At 32.7% G+C, this 13,544-nt stretch overlaps 1 protein-coding gene and 2 non-coding genes across 3 annotated transcripts in view; 2 read left to right on the top strand and 1 right to left on the bottom strand.

The window, feature by feature from the left end:
* LOC116342419 (disheveled-associated activator of morphogenesis 1) overlaps positions 1-13,544 on the top strand; it is a 45,179-nt gene that overhangs the window by 14,939 nt on the left and 16,696 nt on the right. The gene's annotated exons all lie outside the window — the stretch shown is intronic.
* Trnas-gcu lies at positions 3,895-4,003 on the top strand. The gene is made up of 2 exons: positions 3,895-3,931; positions 3,959-4,003. It is a non-coding gene; the product is annotated as a tRNA-Ser (tRNA).
* Positions 4,260-4,368, bottom strand: Trnas-gcu. Its single transcript has 2 exons — positions 4,332-4,368; positions 4,260-4,304 (listed from the first exon to the last, which is right to left on the bottom strand). It is a non-coding gene; the product is annotated as a tRNA-Ser (tRNA).

Genomic DNA, 13,544 nt, shown 5'->3' with positions numbered 1-13,544 from the left:
AGAGAGAGAGAGAGAGAGAGAGAGAGAGAGAGAGAGAGAGAGAGAGAAAGAACTGAAAACTGACATGAGCATTTTGCAAAAATGCTTCCGCTTAGTGTAGAATCCACAATTCTATACCATTCAGAAATAAATAAACACATGACAAACAGATTCAGAATATACATACTCGCTAATGTTTCTATAACCGAGTAATGCGCTATATGTTTTATATGAAAACGTCACACGAATCTCCCCCGAAAACGACATCTTTGGTCTTGCAGCAGAAGCTGTTTCTATGCTGAAAATTTCTATGCTTTCAGTTTAAAAAATTTAAAATATTATTTATGTAGAATTGTACAAATATTTTAAAACTTTGAAATGAGATTTACAGAAATATGCATTTGAAAATTGTTTTAAAAAATAAACACGGTACAGTCAATTTCAAAAATTTCAATGAATAATATTGTTGACATATTTTCACGATGACAGCTATTTTTGCGGTACAAAATTGACCCGTTTGAATGATTTGTCAATATTGAACAATTGAACATACTCTACACACATGGGGAAACAGAGATGGCGTTGTCGTAGCATGTAGAAAAATATATGTTTAACGCAATATTCGGCTTTGTTTCTGGCACAAAATTGTCAAAAGTTTGAAACAGATTATTTTTTTACTAGTTTCACATCACCTTCAGAATATCACACACACATATTTCATACGGTGCACGCTCGACTCTAGTGTGAATGTAACAGTTTAGTGCTGTTTCAGCAAGCGAATGTACGTTCTTCAATTAGCAGTTTTATGCGCTTTATGCAAATTTCATTCAAGTTTACAAAATATTCTCAAATTACTTGAAATGCCAATTTTACGCCAATTTGCTTAGCCACCACCAAAACTGTTGAGACAAAATAAAATGACTTGCACAGTACATACATATGCATAGAATTAGGTTTTTTTTTGGTTTGATAATGAATTGAATATTCAAATATTCTTTTTAAATTGGGCAAATACACGATGATACGAATGCGCGACATAAGAAAGTTTTATTTCATATTCTCCATTTATGATGATCAGTTTGATTTATCTAACGATTGTATCGTTGACACACACATACAACACATTTGGCTATTACGTTACAATTAATTAACTCTGAAAAGTTTTAAAAGTCGTAAAATCGATTTTAATTGGAGCCATTAATTAAAAAAAAATATGCGAAACGCACAACAGCCTACTTAGAGTTCCATATTTGCCAAAGTCAAACTATATAAAATCGATTTTATTTTTTTCAGTTCATAAAAATCATCGAACCAAATGACTTTGTTTTTAAATTCGATCATTGAATTTGTGTTTTAGAAATGTTTGAATATTTTATTTTTACCAAAAATGTAAACAAACGAAGAAAAATTTGCATGTTGAGGAAATCAAGTACGATGATCGTGTGATGAAAAAAGCAAAAGAAGATGATGATGCTACGATAAAATCAATCGATTTGCAAATCGAGGCGCGGAGTAGACAGATTGAGCTTTGTAATGGACCAACAGCAGTGTTCATTGCATCATATTTAACAAAACAATTTCCAACATCCACCAATATAATTCTTCACACTTTCCTAATCCGAACACATTTTTGCATAAATGTTTGCTGATGTTCAACGTAACTGTTGAACAAAAACATTCCGTTACTTTTGAATTGTTGGTGAGCGCTCGAATTTTCCAAGAAGCGTCATTAATACTTTTTCGGTCGAAAGCCATAAAGTTCGATAGCTTTCGAGCTATTGGTGCGGATTTCATTAACGAGCTCAAAGTCGACTCATTTTCTGTTTTTATTTTGCATTTTTGATGAAATCACCTTGAAAATTAATTAGGTGTTTTAATTCCATATATTAAGACTTTTCCATAGCCTGGTGGTAAAAGATTTGTTGTGTAAAAGCGATCTTTCAACAATTTTTGTTAGGTTCGAATTTAAACTGTTTATTTTGATTTGTAAATCCTAAAGTGATAATGTTTGCAGAGCTAAAAAATAAATGATTCATAACACAATGTTTGATAAATGGGGTTAATGATTAATTTCACAAAATACATGGCTGTTAAGCATATTTGGCTTCTGTTTATTCGAATATCGAACTAAAGGATAAAAAAACCATTAACTCATCAGCTCGAGTGATGATGTATTGGATGCCAAATTCCAATGTTACTTCATCAAGTGTTTGAGTGCAAAAGAGTTGAAAAGTGCGTGTAAGAGCATCAAGTTGGCGTCTAATTATTATTGTTGCTTATACAAAAAAGGCTTCAAAAGACACTTGCCAACAAATTGACCGAAAGGTGTGTTCTGTTTGAAAGCGAATTGAACTTATTCGTTTGACTTAACTGTGTTTGACTCCACTTGACAAACACTCGTAAACGTAACACATTCCAAAACAGTTGCGAACCTTTCTTGATTATTATTAATTAATTTTGTGAGTGGCCAAAGAAGAAAAAAACGGCTTAACAATAACTTCACATGGAATGGAATGCAGGCTCGCGCGCAGGTGTTGCGCATCAAATTCATGATATAACAGTTATTGAAATGTGCAATCAGTATCGTTTCTTCTTTTTCTATCTTTTCTGTTGCCATCAAAAATATTTTCAGCGTAGGCATGAACGGTTTTTTGACTAATGACAATTGCAACCTATGTTGTCGAAAAATGCATAAATTTAAATGTAATTTGTGTGTTGTTTCTTTTTGCGGTTTTCTTGAAATTGCTTCATTTATTCAATATTGATAATAATGCATAAAGAAAAGTTTATTCGTGTGCGCTTGTTGCACATTGCAAAAAAAAAATATTAGCCCAATTTAAGGTATTAGTGAGTACATAATGCCGTTTTATTGCTTTGCACTACAATCGATGTAAATTTTACGTTTTTTCCGCACAAAAACTACCTGCATTGCATTCTATTTTTAACAAATGTGCATCGCCATTGAGTCATGATGTTTCTCAGTTTTTGTTTTGTTCATTATCTAACCTTATTGATAATATTTTTTGTTGAATAAGAGTCGATTCCAGTGTGAAAGAGAATAATCATGATAGAATACTATAGGCCCGAATAGAAATGTGCCGTTGGTGCTCAGTTTACCGCATCGACAACCGTAACACAACTTTGCTCGACATACATTTTCTTCTCTCTCTCTCGTGACTTTTTTCGTATGTAAATTGAATGCATCAGCATGATAGCACACATTTGAACAGAGGTCTATTTGACGCATATCAAATCGGCATTGAAAACAGTTTAGTTTCATGTATTGAAACTAAAATTTTTTTTGCTGCTATGCCGTTGGATCCCCTATTGCCCAAGTTTTTTATTTATATTTTCAATCGTGCTGATTATTTATGTACTTAATTAACAATTGATTTCTTTTCTTTTTTTATTCTTATCGTACCAAAGAAAAAGAAAACAAGGTGAAAATCCTAACTTTATGCAACACGAAGTTATATGTATGAATTCGTTTGAATTATATCTTCGTGTTTTTTTGTATCGCAATCAATTTGTCAGACGAAACTGCTCTGAAATCGTATATACAATTGAAAATTCCATTCCAATATATACTCACTGTATCTCCGAATACGGTGTTTATTTTGTCATCACATTTGTTCTGCTGACGACGTGGCGATGACAATGCGCACAGATTTGAAACAATGACCGATCACATTATATTTTAAAATTCCACACGAATATTAATGTACCAATGAAAAACAATCAATTTACAATTCATTTATTTTTATATATTGTTTTGATAAAAATTAAAATCATTCGCATTCAATTCATTTTTTATAAATCTGGAATTAACTTTATAATAAAAATGTCGATTCTAGTACATTTTCACATGGTGATTCATAAAAATCCAAATGAGCGATCAACCATGAATATCAATGTGACGAGGTGGCCGAGTGGTTAAGGCGATGGACTGCTAAAGTTGTGTATAACAGCCAAAGCAGCGATCCATTGGGCTCTGCCCGCGTGAGTTCGAATCTCATCCTCGTCGATACATTTTTTTTACACCAACATATTATAAAATGTATCACCGCACATTTTTTATATTATTCAAACAAATAATAAGAATTAAATATTTCAATCAATAATTTTAAATAAAATGTTCATGTTGTTTAACTCAAATTCAATATAAACATTTTATTTAAAAAAAAATAATTTAAATATTCCATTCTTATAATTTGTTTCAGTATATATAAAAAAATGTGCGGTGATACATTTTTGAATATGTTGGTGTAAAAAAAATGTATCGACGAGGATGAGATTCGAACTCACGCGGGCAGAGCCCAATGGATCGCTGCTTTGGCTGTTATACACAACTTTAGCAGTCCATCGCCTTAACCACTCGGCCACCTCGTCACATTGATATACTTGGAAATTCGTATGTTCGATTGTAAATAGAATGAAAACAGAAACAAATGATAGGGTTGAGATTACAACTCATTTATGTATTTCTTATCTCTCTACACGAATAAAGCAAGTGAAAAAGAAAAACAAATATACAGAGAAAAAGATTTTTCGAAGATAACTTCTTTGTAATGAAAGAAGAATAATTTAGTCTGAAAACAAATATTTTTTGCTTAAAATAAATTTGCCACGTCGTTACCTATAGGCATACATGACGAAATTACACAAAGAGAAATTCAGCGATAAAACCAATATCTCACTTCGTTCATCGTTGAACACTGACTCCATTTGGTTTGATTGAAACAAATTGTTTTTCTACATACGTTTTCTTGTGTATTTTTAGGTTCATGATTTCTGTATGCTTTTTCACCTTAAATTCCATTTTATTTAAGATCAAAATGCAAACTGCATGGATTGAAAATTGCAAAAAAAAAACGGCTCAGCAGGGAATCACAAATGAATGATTCTTATTGATACGAGTATATTTCTCAATTAGAAAGTGCAATCAATAAAAATCCGAACAAGCAATGATCAGATAACGATGTCTACAAAATGATAAAAAAATTGTATCGTATTTCCAAATCATTTGACTTTCGTTCAGTTTACTCCAAGATAATCCGATACAACGACGACTGAGATACAGTACGAGATGAAATAGATTGTGTTGGATCGAACGTTCCGTTTATTGTAATAAATATTTGATTGTGTGAGTTCCAATTCTCATTCGACAAATTTATATTAAAATCAGTTGCATTAACACCATAAATTGACAATTGCAGTGGTTGTAAGAGTGCCCTTTGGAAACGTCTTCATTTTAGTTAACGATTATTTTAACATTCCTATTTATAGCTATAGCAGCGACGTCGCGGTATAAAGTTTAAGATCTATTTATTTCATACAGTTCAATTTAAAATGATTAAATAATTCGCATATGTGTTTAGAACAGAAGGATCGCCTTCATAATGATGCAAAAACAATCAGGGGCAAACAAACAAGTGACGGGTTATATAATGCCAGAGTAGAGCTACAGCATTATCGGAACATCAATGTTAAGAAATCGATTTTTGATTGATTTTCAATCTTATGCAAATCAATCACTTACACACACATAACCAATAAATGAGACAAGCAAACGCAATTGAAAGTGAATGAACTTATAGAAACAAATGGTGTTATGCGACCATACCACATAATACAGTGGAATGCACAACAAAAGAGACAACCAATTTTGAGAGTGTGTGAGCGCAGTGTCTTAATCTGGTCGGCCTACGAAATATTTTTTTTTCACAACAGACATAGTCACTTAATATCCGATTACATGGCATTATACCTGTCAGCGTGTTTCATTACCACGCGGCGTGCAAAGTGAATGCAAAAAAATTCAAAGCGATAAAACCGAAAACGACAAAAGAAACCAGCGGAAAAGAATATCTCAAATCCAATAAAATCCCAAAGAAAGACACTTGAACGATAAATACAGAAGAAAAACAAAATGCGTCGGATAAAAAATACACTCACAAGCCGCAATTAATGTGACTTAAATTGGATTGATTTTTTTCGCTTCAAAATATGGAAAATCTATTGAAGTAATCACACCAACACACCGTTGCCTTTATTTCAATTGTAATGCGAAATAAATGAATTTTTACCATCAAAAACGCATGACCGAAAACGATAGCCATAACATTATTTTGCCATAAGTCATTTTGAAGGTTGTGTGACACAAGCTAAGCAAACAAAAATGCCATGAAACTCAAACCAGAAACAACAACAACAACGGGAAAAAATCAGCCGAACATTTTGCACAAAATAAACACAATTGTTGGTTTGTCCCATAGTATGGGCGCTCACTGAACCAAAAGTCGTATAGACATTAAACTGTAACATAATGAAAAAACCGTTTGAATTGAATTCATTTAGAGAAAGAGAGAGAGAGAAAGAGAGAGACGTCGAACGGCAAACTGCACCGAACAAACAAAGTTGAATGTTTAGATAAATTAAAATCAAACTGGCTGGAACAGAAAGTCACGGTGCTTGCACTGTGCGCTACACACCAAATAAATTCAATGCGAATGGGCGCGTGTGTGTATAAGATTGTCGCCTGTAAATGTGCGCACGCTCAAGATCTCTTGATCATTGCGAATTTACGACGTGAAAATAAATATATTTGAGATATAAACTTAAAAAAACGAGCAAAATGAAAGAAGTTAGTTTTTTCGAGATGAATGACATCCGTAGAAGTTGTATGAGTTTGTCATTTGTTTCTTTGCTTGGTTTTGCGTTGGCAACAAAACAAGTAGAATTACATTCATTTTGAAGTTGTTTTAGCATACATGTGTAGTTCGTAGTGTTTCGAAATGATTGCAAAGACATTTATCGCGTTGTAAATCACACCAACAGTGAGTCAACTATTTCAATTATTTCATTAGTGCATTCTTTTGGTGGTGGCGCACACGAAAAATGTGCTGAATAGAATGTGTGCTATAGCAAAGCTATGGTGAAAAAAATATTTGACATTTGGCCAATTAAATGCTCTTTACGCGCCTAACAAAATTGGTGCAGCTTGTTTATCTTGTCGTTTCTAAAGCCATAATAATTAATTGAACAATTGTACTGACTCTGCTCACAGAAGACGTCAATTGTAATATTTGCGAACTCTGGTGGTGATTTACTAAATTACCACCATTACAATGTGTGGCATGGTGATTTTTGTATGTATTGTATGTGCTTTGCTGAGCAATATTACTATCGCTCAACGCAGTGTTGGTTGTAATACTGTACAGCGCTGTCACAGCAAAGCAAATACAATACATACAAAAATCACCATGCCGCACATTGTAATGGTGGTAATTTAGTAAATTACTACCAGAGTTCACAAATATTACAACTGACGTCTTCTGTGAGTGTGCAAATTGCGAAGGCAGTGTTTTCAAATCTGGATCAATATCTATGCTAGGATTCAAACCCAATTCACTAACCGAATAATCTCTTTGCTCTCGATTTCATTTTCAATTGCAACACGATACTTTTAAATTTGAACATTCTATTCGATGTGGTTTTTTTGTTTGGTCTGCAATGGCAATTCAAGACTTTCAATTCTCCCATCATGTGCATTTGCCAGTCAAATGTTGCCGATTGACGTGTTAAAATTTCACACATTCAGTTCAGTTATTGATAGATTGGGAATGTGGCGTTTATTTTTATTGAACTGTCATTGGTTGCGTAAGTGAGTTAATTGGTGAACTATGACGATTTACTTATATTTATGATTCGTAACATCATTTTTATGATTCGCATCGATAGGCCACAGCAGAAATGTTCATTCACAATGAAAGCGTCGATTAAAGATTGTTTTTTCCCATATGGAAGTACGCCGGCTTCGCTTGGCCACAACACCGAAACGTGATTGGTTACACTGAAATAAAAAAAATTGAAGGAAACAAATATGAATTGAATTTATGGTATTCCGTGACCATTTCAATGTTTCACTTTCGATTTCTTTTTCGTTGTTTCGGCGCATTGCGTTTCCTTTTTTGTTGTTTTTATTGTGTATGTATGTGTGCAGTATGTATACGACTTTTTTTTATAACACCACAATTTAATTGTTATTATCAAATGAATATATGTAACACGCGTGAATTATGAATTTTTTTTTGACCAAATTTTGTCTGCTGTGTACTATGTTTCATTAGATATTCTTTACATTATAAAATACCATGTTTGCTTGTTTGGAGAAATGTATACAGGCCCAACTCTATGAGCTAACGATGTAAACAAAAATCGTGTTTGGCCTCATTCACATTAGGTAATGTCAGCCAAATTAAAGCAAAGCAATCTTTTTTAAATGAACCACAAGAAAACTCAATCAACGATAGCGAAATAAAAACACATCGTTCACAACTCAACGCTTGAATAAAATTTGGTAAAAGAAACAATTCTCAAATGTGTGCGAGTGGGATTTTTTTCTCTGATACAGCTGTCACGATCTTTCTTTCAGTATGAGAAATATCGACCAGTTCACTCTTTTCTTTATTCGCTCGAATCGCTAATTTAATTTATATTTTAAACATATAAAATAACTAGCATTGCCTTTCTATTTGCTCAATTAGTGAGTTTTAAAAAGAATCTGATATTTCGCAAACTGTTTGTTTTTTCATCAAGTTTCCCACAAATGTGATAGTTTTATAAAATGTAATTCGATGTAATTCAAGTTGAAATTTCAAGAAGAAAAAAGGCAAAAGCCAAAAAAAATTGATTAGTAGGTTGTGTATTTTGTTACAAAGAAAGGCTTGAACAAGAATTTATTTTGCCCTTAATGCGATTAGCGAAGAAAGCATAAATATACTGATCAAGCAAAGTGGTCTTGGGAAATGACGATGGAAAAACTAAAGACAAAACAGAAAAAGAAACAATAATTTATGATTGTTATTCATTCACGATAATTTGTTCGGTATGCTCATTCACTTGAAGTGCGGATTATGTGCACTCTCAATGGTTTTTTTTCATCTTTTTTCAAATTGTCCACCGCAAGCAATGTGTCAGGCGTGGTGCACAGTTTTCAACCCGATGAGAACAAACAAACAAAAGGAAAGAAAACGATCATTATGCCGTCAAATTAAGTTTATAAAGAAGAAAAAAAAACAACAACACCTATCGCAAATAATGAATAGAAGAAAGTGTTTTTTACTATTGGTGAGTGTGTGTATGCAGGTAATAGGTCATTTTACATGCTCGCCTACTTCGAGAAGTGGCATCCGACAACATGTCATGTTGAGATGTGAAATCGTTGCACACATGATTCTCAATATTTTGCATTTTTGTTTCATCTAATTTTACTTTTTATCATCATGATTACGGCCATGATTTGACTTCCAAAATTTTCGGTTTTCAATTTCATCCAGTTGCAATGGAAAGTAATCGAGGTGAAATTGCTTGGGACGTTTTTTTTTGTATTGAAATTGAATTTAAGTGTTTATCTAATTTGATTCCCTTGGCGTGGTACGATGTTTTTTTCTCTTTTCAAATCGTTCCGAACACAAGCAGCGACCAGGTTGGGCAATTCACTTTCATTTTTGCAATCACTAAAAACATAAATTACATCCGGACATGCGTTCCACCACACAAAACTGAGCACAAAAAAATTCGATCGGCCAGCGAAGAATCTCATCGTTTTTAATTACAAACTTTTGTTTTGCACGAGAGCAAGAAAGAGCGTCACGTGGTGAGATATAAAGTGGTGCCAGTTTTATGATGAATTGATTGGAGACCGTAATTTTTTGCTCCGATCATTTTTTGCTTCGGTGCAAACGGACGTTCAGTAGCCATTGCCCATGTCCAATCGACAGTATTACATTATACTTGCGCGCAAAACAAAACAACGAATAATAACGACTATGAAATATCAACCATCCAACACTAAACAAACCGTTAAAACGTACCGATACACACATTGTACATTGTAAACAATACTATTGTAGAATAAAATATCTTATGCAACTGTACATTAATGTGAAAAAAACCTTAATGTAATAAACTTTTTTTTTCGGGTAAACGTGCACCATATCATACATTCAATGAGATTCATACGCAAATATTTGAACGAAATTCAGTTCCGTGAGTAAAGATTACCGCATAAAATATGTTTTCAGCAGACATATCAAAACGGCACATATGTTAAACAAAAGTTAGATTTGCTGTGCACAAAAAGTTCGCTTTAATTGATTCGAAAATGGTTTGATTAGAATAAGGTGTAAATGGTTGTAAGGTGTAAATTAACGGTTATTTAGAACAACAAAAATTCGTTGGCATTCGTTGAATGATGGTATGATATTCATTTCAAATTTAATTTGTCATTATTGACCATTTAAATTGGCATTTAAATTAGAGATAAAAAAAATGAAACACCAATCAAAAGGCAAACTCATGAAAGCAAATGAAGAAAGAGTGAGTTCATTTTCTCATCATTCTGCTTCAATGGGTCAATCGAAATAAGTGACTCGGTTATGCAAACAATGGTCATTTAAACTTTCTGCAATTAATGTTTTTTTTCTCTTCTCGGTAATTTGAAAAAAGGTGCCACTTATTTAACGAGTATCACACAAATGATCGATTGTTGTTATACGTACGAAATGCAATGCATAAACTACTTCATAATCAAGCACGATCTTTGTTTTGTATAATCTAGACGCTACAATTTTGAAGTCAATAAAAAAAAATCGTTGATGCTGTTTGATTGAGAAATATAATGGGTGCAAATTTTTTTCGCGCTACTTCAAGCCATTTAATTATGTCGTTAATTGAAAAACATTGAATAAATTACGTGCTTATTCGATGAATAGTCTAAAACGATTGCTATAATGATTCAAAGAAGTGACAAGAAGAGGACTAAAAAAAAAACACTGCGATGGTTTTGTTTGGTCCAGTTTTGCCGAGTTTTGCTTTTGTTTTTTACAAAGTCGAATAACAAACAAATGGAGTATAAAAACGAAATCAAACGCAAGCGCAAGAAGCATTTTTGTTTCAATGGAATTGGTAATTTGTGTCGAATGGTTAAATGGAATAAACTTAATGTTACCCGTCAACAAAAATGAAATTATGCAAGGTTTTTATTTCTTTTCTTTTCTTGCCACCATCTATTTGGTCGCTAAATTTGATTCCATTTTTGCCAGAAAATCAAACCAAACTGAAATTTACCATTCAAGAAAAGAATCTCGAGAAAATGTGAAAGTGCTACGAAAAATCATTTTGCAAGTAATTTTAATTTATTAAATTTTTCTCGATCCAGATATTGTACAAAAACGTTGCATTTAATGATACACTGTTTTTTTGTTGTGTCGTGCTTAATTACGGCATTTTTCATAGAACATGGGGAGGAAATGTGAAATATTTTCTTTTTTCAATGCAATTTTCTTTATATTTAAAAAAAAATATATTACACATATGCTCTGATTTCGAATCATTTATACACGATCATTGGCTGTTTTTCTTCGATCTCTCTCAAATAAAATGCCGCCTATGAAATTGTGATCGGAAATGGACTTTGAGAGTAAACTCATTTATGTCTTGAAATCATGTGTAAATCTTCATTCCAATTCATTCTGACATAACGAGCCGCAACCGTCCATGTACATATCAGTTTTAACAAGCCAGCAATTTTTCCTCATCATCATTTCTGGCTATTACGCGTCGTGAAATTTTTGTTAAATGAGCATATTTTAATTTCAAACCGCCGCGTGCTACTACTGCTGCGCTACGTCAATGAATCGGCATCGAGAGAAAAAATCATTTAATTTCTATTCGAAATTGGAATTTTCCTTCCACAACTTTCGTTCGTTTATCAAAATAATTACATGTTATTGTGTTGCAGTTAGTGAGCTCAGCTCTTGGAGTGCGCAGAGATCAACACATATTATTCCGTTTTGTTCAGAGTGACAGAGACAAAGAGAAAAAATAGTGGCAAGTTGTCGGAATTGATTCTCTCCTATAATTGCAAGAAAAAAAACCAAACCATTTTCTTGTTGAATAACCAAAGTGTAAATACAATGATAGCTCCATTTTATGATGCGATTGGCTGTTTGTTTTTAATATATAAAATAAATGTTGCATCGAAATGATTTGAAATTAATAGGAAAAATACGAGTGTAGCGTCTAGTGTGCATGTGAGGTCAACAATATGCCGATATATTCAATGTCAGTGTTTGGTAAAGATATCTTATCTCGTTTGAGATAGTAAGATAAGATAAGATAGATACTATCTTTTATCTTATCTAGATGATTTTAGAAACTTAAAAAATCATCTTATCTTTATCTTATCTTTTGGCTTTTTTTGGTATCTTATCTTTATTTTTTAAGATAAATAATAAGATATTTTGGTCATTTATTTAAAAAAAAATCATCAATTGTCGGTAGCGAAAATGATCAATTTCATGACCCGATTCGTCAAAATTATATTCGAATTCTTCGTTATCAAATTTCATTGCACGCCCATTGAAATCAAGTTGATTGCATTCGAGAAATTTCGAGAAATTCACCTTCGTATTGCATAAATGGCATAAACTCGAAACGCTTTGAAAAAGGTGCTTCCACCATCCGTAACAATATGTGTTATTTTGTGTACTGCCAGATCATATTTTTTAAAGGCGTTTATAAGTATTTTGGTCAAAGCATCGTATGACTTTTGCCATATATCTGTCGAAAAGCTAAAACGAACGATTCCCTCTGATGGGACGATAAATAGTGCACAGTAATGCTTTTAAAACTACGATTTTTCGATAAAATCGAATTTGGAATTCCATCGTGTTACGCACGGTGTTCGCAGAACACATCGGACAACTTCAACGCACGATTCATGGGCCCGATTACCCGGACCGATTAATATCCACAGTGCGTGAAGTTTGTTTATAGCAGATATTAATTAACATTCTTTTTTTTTCACCTTGACATTTTTCAAAATTTTATTCAAATAATTTTCGTTATCTTATTTTTTTATCTTATCTTTTCGAAAGATATCTTATCTTTTATCAAAAAGATAAGATGAAAATCTTGAAAATATCTAGATGAATTCCGGAAAATTGAGATACTATCTCAAAAGTATCTAGATACATTTCAGATATCTTAACCAAACACTGTTCAATGTTAATTCATGTTGAACCGTGCGAACCAATTCGCTAACTTGTTAGCATATTACATATGCTCATGCACGCAGCAAATGTTTTTACGTTCAATGCACAAATATGTCAGAAGGTGTTTCATTACGAAATCAAATCATATGCATTCTGGTATGGATTACAATGAGCTGCGTTTTTTTTTTTGCATTTTTTGCAAACGTATTGGATCAATATATTCTACTTTTTATATTTGGAATTTATTACAGTTGTTTGGTAAGAGATGTTATGCTTCATTCCAAACATCTACAAAACAAACAAATACATATGTTTTCAGATTTATTGTAGTCAATTGTGGTGAAATGTACGAACATACATTACAGCCAATGAATTAATGGAGACAATACGCCGCTCGAAGAAAGATTAATTTTTAAATAATTCATGTGGACAACAATACACCCATTTTGTTCAAAATAAAATAAGCAATTGGTATGGCACGTAATGGCCTTTTCTTTTTCGATTTGG

Source organism: Contarinia nasturtii, unplaced genomic scaffold (assembly GCF_009176525.2).
Source record: "Contarinia nasturtii isolate CC-2019 unplaced genomic scaffold, AAFC_CNas_1.1 Cnas_scaffold_864, whole genome shotgun sequence".
In the NCBI taxonomy this organism is placed as follows: Eukaryota; Metazoa; Arthropoda; class Insecta; order Diptera; family Cecidomyiidae; genus Contarinia; species Contarinia nasturtii.
Note: the sequence above shows the minus strand (reverse complement) of the source record. Positions and strands in the feature narration are given on the sequence as shown.